Genomic DNA, 6,026 nt, shown 5'->3' with positions numbered 1-6,026 from the left:
AACAACGCACCATTTATTTTTCAGCAGGATTCAGCTCCATGCCACACAGCAAAAGTATGCAAAGCATGGTTTCAGAATAAAGGCATAGATATATTACCATGGCCAGGAAACAGCCCTGATCTCAATCCAATTGTAAAATTTGTGGCGACGTTGGAAAATTCTTGTACGAAAAAAACTTCCATCCAATAAAAGACAACTTATTGAAGCTATAATTGATTCTTGTCACCATGTGATTACGAAAGATGAGCTCTAAACACTCGTTCACTCGATGAAAAGACGCTGTGAAGCTGTCTTGAAAAATAAGGGATATCCTACTAAGTATTGATTGTGTAAGTATCACTTTAAAAAAATGCAAATCAAAGATAGATCTTACTATTAGTTGCATAACTTTTTTTGTAATACAGAAATTGTAATACTGTATTTATTATTAAATTCTACATTAAATTACCCTCCATTTGATATATAAACGTTTGTATTTAAGTGAAAATTAATATATTCTACAAGCACACAAAGTTGAAAAACATGAAACTTTCAAAAAATGTCCACACTTTTGGCCACTACTGTATATATATATAACTTTCTTTTTTGCCTATTTTTTATGTAATTAGAATAAATAATAATATATTTTGTTTTTCAGTTAGGATTGTGTGTTAAAAATTGGATATTAAATGGATTACCATAATTTTGGATACATTTTATTGGAATACAAAATACACGTAAGTACATTTTGTTTGTGTTTTTAATTTTCATTGATAAAAAATAATTTAAATGAAAAGTTTTAAATGAAAAAGAAGATTCCTAAGTAGAAATATATTAATTTATTAATTTATTTGCAATATAAATTTATTTATAACATAAATTTATTTATAATATAAATTTATTTATAATATAAATTTATTTATAATATAAATTTATTATCATACTCATTTAACTCAGAAAATGGGGTGCTCATTTATTTCTGATTTTAATTTTACTTTATTTACTTATTAAATCAAGCCTCTGCAAACGTCATATCATTGCTGAATAGTTCATTTTCGATACCGTGTGAGGATGAAAGATTGATATTAAAATAAGGACATCATGAATGAGTGTCATAGACAAAATAAATAAATAAGAAAATATGGTATCATATTGTACACATTGTCTCTGTTAATTCATCTAAAATATACAAAAAATACAATATTAATATTTTAAAGTTACATTTCCGAAATTTTTCATCCAACCTAGATTTATTTCTTACAATTTCCAATTAATTTCATTAACTTAAACCGACATCATCATATAATTACACATTCCTATCATTACACATACTTATCATCTATAAATACAATCACTCCGTACATCAGTGTTTTAGTTCTGACAAAATAATTTATGAGAATTAATTTTCACCAGTGACATCTGCATTGTTTCGACTATTTCCTTTTTTTTTTAAATAAACTGCTAGGAGTCGGATTGAAGTGTTTATATAATTGTTATTAAAATAAATTGTAAAAATCTCATTTACACGTTAAATGTTAAAAACTATTTATTTTTCAAAAACATAATTTGGCATATAATTAGTGTATGAATCCAATTTTCTTCTTCTCTTCTATTGGCTCAACAACTATGTGCGAGCCCTGGCTTTCTCAAGGAACTTCTTGTTCTGGTGACTTTTCTTCAGTTGATAATCTTAAAAGTGTTTACGTATTTTTTGACACAATCAATACCTCTCGGTGGGTGTCTCCCTTTCGTCAGAAAGATTTTCTTACAGTAACAGTCTTGAATTATGGGTAAATTTCCAGTTCATTTGATTTTAAGCGATTTTGTGCATTTACTACATCAGATTACCTATAGAGCGTATAGAGTTCTAACATTTTCTTCACCATATTCCGTTAGATCTTCTTCACCATGTTCACCTGGACGTCACCGAGAATGCATTGCAGGATCTTTCTCTCAAATATCTTAAGAGCTTCTTCATCAAAAAAACTCTGCGCCCAAATTTCTGATGATAAGTCAGGTCAAATTCAGTAAGAGTTATGTAAAGAAGCAGTTTAGTACTTAATTAGTGATATCTGGATTTTAAATAGCTTTTTAAAGCTGAAAAACATATTTTTGTGGAAAAGATTATTCGATGTATTTCAGGAGCTAAACCATTTTTAATATTCCTCTCTATTCACGGATAAGAAAAACTCAAATTTAAAATTATCAATTTCTATGTGACTAATTTATCAATCAGACTTTTAACAAGACAAATATTTATTTTTATTTACAATTGCACTAGCCAATTTACAATTTCAAATACTAAACAATTTGAGCATCAATACAAATGTCATCCGCTTAAGTCAGTTAGTTAGGTTAAGTTAGTTTGGTTAGATTGACTTGTAAAAAATATTTTTTCGGACCTTAGAGCCTCCAGTCGAATTCGAATGCAATAGTAATTCACATTCATACCAATACATTCCCATGTTTCGCCCCAATCTTGACGTCAAGGTATTGTGTTAGGTCATCTAGAAGACATAATTTTGTCTTAGTTTAAGCAGTTTTTACTCGATGGGTATATAGTACAGATTTCTTTAATAACTTCCGTCGCTTAAAACTTTGATTAAGATAGGAAATTTTATCCCTCTTGTGCCAGTGTTATTCTAAAAGGTTGGTTCTTTTTTCAAAAATTACAACTTCATTGTTAGCAGTTATTATGGCAACTGTCATTCACCATAATATATATATATATATATATATATATTCATGAGATATTTGCATTGANATATATATATTTATTGACAGAAAAAATAATTTTAATCGAAGTTTTAGCAAACAATACGCTCTGCGTATATTCTAAAAATGCTTACATAGGATAAGATAAAAAAAAAATTAGATTTTGAAAAATGTATGGAAAGCTTTGAAGATAGTTATTATTGGAAATATTGTTTGGGACATGCCAGGAAAATGACATTTTGATATTAAATTAAATTTTTTAAGTATACAAAACACTCAATGCTAGTGCAAAGTCATTTTAAAATACTAACAGCAATGATATTTATTAATTTTTTTAAAAAAAAATTCTTCCAGTATTATAGTATTAGATCTTGGAGCAAGAGACATTGAATTGTCATGTTTTGTGAGAATCACCCATATATTAAAAGCACGAAGGGGAATTATTAAAATTTGACCGAATTCATCATATTACCTGGTTATTAATAATAATATACAATGAAGTTTGATCAATGTTATGCTTTCGTGTTTTTATTGGGGATATTTCCATATCGTAATCTGCCACGCCCTATACAATCGCCAAGGTAATTAACAAAAATTGATGTCAGTTGAAAAATTGACTGCTCGAAATTGATTTTAAAAAGGAGAAATTAAATTAAAAAAAAAAAAAAGAAAGAAAACTTGTAGATGTTTTCCTGGGGGTGACTACAAGTTATACCTTTCGATTTGGTTTGGACAAGTTTACTTTTCGTGTATTTTTTCTGCGATTTTTTTTTCTTCTTGAAGTTGACAATACTTGGCGATTATTCTGCTCAGACCAAGACACAGAAATCCCCCCTTTTTATTTCGAATTTTGAGCACAAAAAAAAGGTTATTATTAGTTTTGACCAGTGAGTATTAATAATAACCGGATTTATCCCTTTAACCATAACACATATACAAAGAGGCATACCTATGTCCTATAATGCTATATAAACCGTTTTCATAGGTTATTATTAATAATCCTCTAAAGTGAATAATTTGTGATATTTCTCACTTTGACCAAAAGAAGCAGCTATTATTAATAATAACCGGTTAGTACTAATAACATATATAACGTGCATTATATAATGTATCAGGATTTTTTTTCACATTATTGATTTCTACCCGGGAATTTAAATAGTTTAGCCATGCATGCAAAATGTATTTAAAAACCCAAATATGGTTTTTTAATTGCTAGCAACATTAAGCAAATTGCGTGAATTCAAATATATCTAAATTTGATTTCAATGCTAGTGAGGAAATTTCTTTTTCTAAAAAAAAAATATATAATTTGGTAAGCAATTGTTAAAGCTTTTAGAGAAGGATTTGTGGTATCATTAATTAAATTTCAAAAAGATAATCTAATCTAATGACAAGTTTTAAATAATCATTAACTTTATAATCTGCATGCCCTAAAAATATATAAAATGCACTGGTAAATGATATTAAAGAAATCCACTCAAAGTGTCTTGAAAAGTGAGTGTCAATTAAACCATTTACCATTATCAGAGAAATAAAAATACTATTAAGCGGATAAAAATGCCCCTCCCCTGTTTCTTGAACTCTAACTGCTCCCCTCTTACTTCATTAACACAGCCCTCAAAGTCATCTACCAATCACATCCTCTGGTGCAATGTTCCATATAAAAACTAAAAAATAAAAATACATTATTTCATTTGCCGACGAAAAAAATAAACTCCACTAGTCAACTCGAGAAAGTCATATTTCAACCTAATTCATGTTTTTCTGACAACGATAGAAGTTTCTAATTCAACCAACTATGAGTCTTAAGGCTTTAAGGTACCTTCATCAGCATGTACTTGACAGCGAAAATGGATGCTTGTCGGCATTAATATAATATGCCAGTCATTACTGTACCCCAACTGTTTGTCGAGTTCCGCCTGTAAAAAAAAAAAGAAATCTCTCGTGCCGTCGAAAAGAAGGAACAGATATAGGAAAAATGCAAGTTCGTAATTAGGTCCCCCCGTTCGGTCGTATTTACGATCGCTGTAACATAAGTTCATAAATATCCAAATCGTTTCTTGGTTTGTTTTTGCTGTTGCCGCTCATTACGAAGGCCATTTCAACTGCAAGCCATGACAGGCTAGGTACGTGTTCATAACCCGTATATCAAGCTTAGTTTATCCCCTCCCCTAAATGCTGAGTATGAGAAAAAGATTGGATTTAATTGATAGACTAAAATAGCTTTCGTGGAATTCATTCATTGCCTTAATAGTCCATCACATTTATTTACTATTTGCTGGCTACTGTATAATAAATATACGTGTTTACAATAGAAAGGGTAAGTGGATGAAGGAGGTATGGGATATTTTTTAAAAAAAATTAACGAATGATTAAAAAAATTTTTTTTGTCATACAGAAGAAGATAATGTGTTGGTCCTGCATTTAAATACTTGTGGAATCACTGAAGAAGATTGACTAATGAATGGTACTGCCATAAGTAGGACAGAAAGATTTTATACCCCCTTCATCCTCTCAGCCTGGATGGAGGAGACATTTAAAACAGAAAGTAGATAGATGCAATAAAAATCATAATTCTTAATGGCATAGAAACTGGCTGACACTTTATTTAATTTTAAAATGACAGCAATGTACTTTCATATTTAATTGAATCCATACCTTATCAAAGTGCAACAACTCAATACAAATTTTTATGAATGTAATAAATGTCTTTCGATACCAACTGCTTGAATATATTGTGGTTATTCACGTGCAATTAAACTGGTACTTTCATTTATCTAAATTATTTTAACTTTATGTTTTCAAATGATTTTTGGCAAAAATTCTATTCAAAAGACAGAAACAGTTTATATCGATATCTAATGCTTTAGCATTCAATTTTCAGAGATCCCCAATTACTTTGGGTGAAACAGTGATTTCTTTACGTATTAGAAGGCATAAAAGACGTAAAATTTGAAAACATAAAATTGATAAAATATTTAGAAAAATTAAATAAATAGAAATAAAAATAAACAAGTGGCTTATGATGACATTTCTGGACATTGGTTGCTATACAATTCTCGATTTGTTCGATATACTCTTGCCTTCCTTTAAACTTTGGCCCTTGAATTCAGGGACACTCTGTATATATAGTTATATGGTGTAGTAACATTGTTGTTTATTTATAAGAAAATATGGAAAAATAGTTCCAATAAAAAATAGAAATCAAGAAGCACGCCTATATTTTTTTAACACACACACAAATATATATATATATATATTCGTCATTGAGCAGCAGACTCAATTTTAAGTTTAGGACAACTATTGCTCAAAAATAGCCTTGTAATTTTGAA

The 6,026-nt window shown here is 29.1% G+C and overlaps 1 long non-coding RNA gene across 1 annotated transcript in view; it reads left to right on the top strand.

The window, feature by feature from the left end:
- Positions 1 to 5,404, top strand: part of LOC122268908 (uncharacterized) — a 128,110-nt gene extending 122,706 nt beyond the window's left edge. Inside the window, exons 3-4 of the long non-coding RNA XR_006224772.2 lie at positions 638 to 716; positions 5,093 to 5,404. This is a non-coding gene — a long non-coding RNA (uncharacterized lncRNA). The remainder of the gene's footprint in view (positions 1 to 637; positions 717 to 5,092) is intronic.
- Positions 5,405 to 6,026: the final 622 nt, after the last annotated feature.

The sequence above is a fragment of the Parasteatoda tepidariorum genome, chromosome X2 (genome assembly GCF_043381705.1).
Source record: "Parasteatoda tepidariorum isolate YZ-2023 chromosome X2, CAS_Ptep_4.0, whole genome shotgun sequence".
Taxonomy (NCBI): Eukaryota; Metazoa; Arthropoda; class Arachnida; order Araneae; family Theridiidae; genus Parasteatoda; species Parasteatoda tepidariorum.
This window is presented reverse-complemented; position numbering and strand designations above follow the sequence as displayed.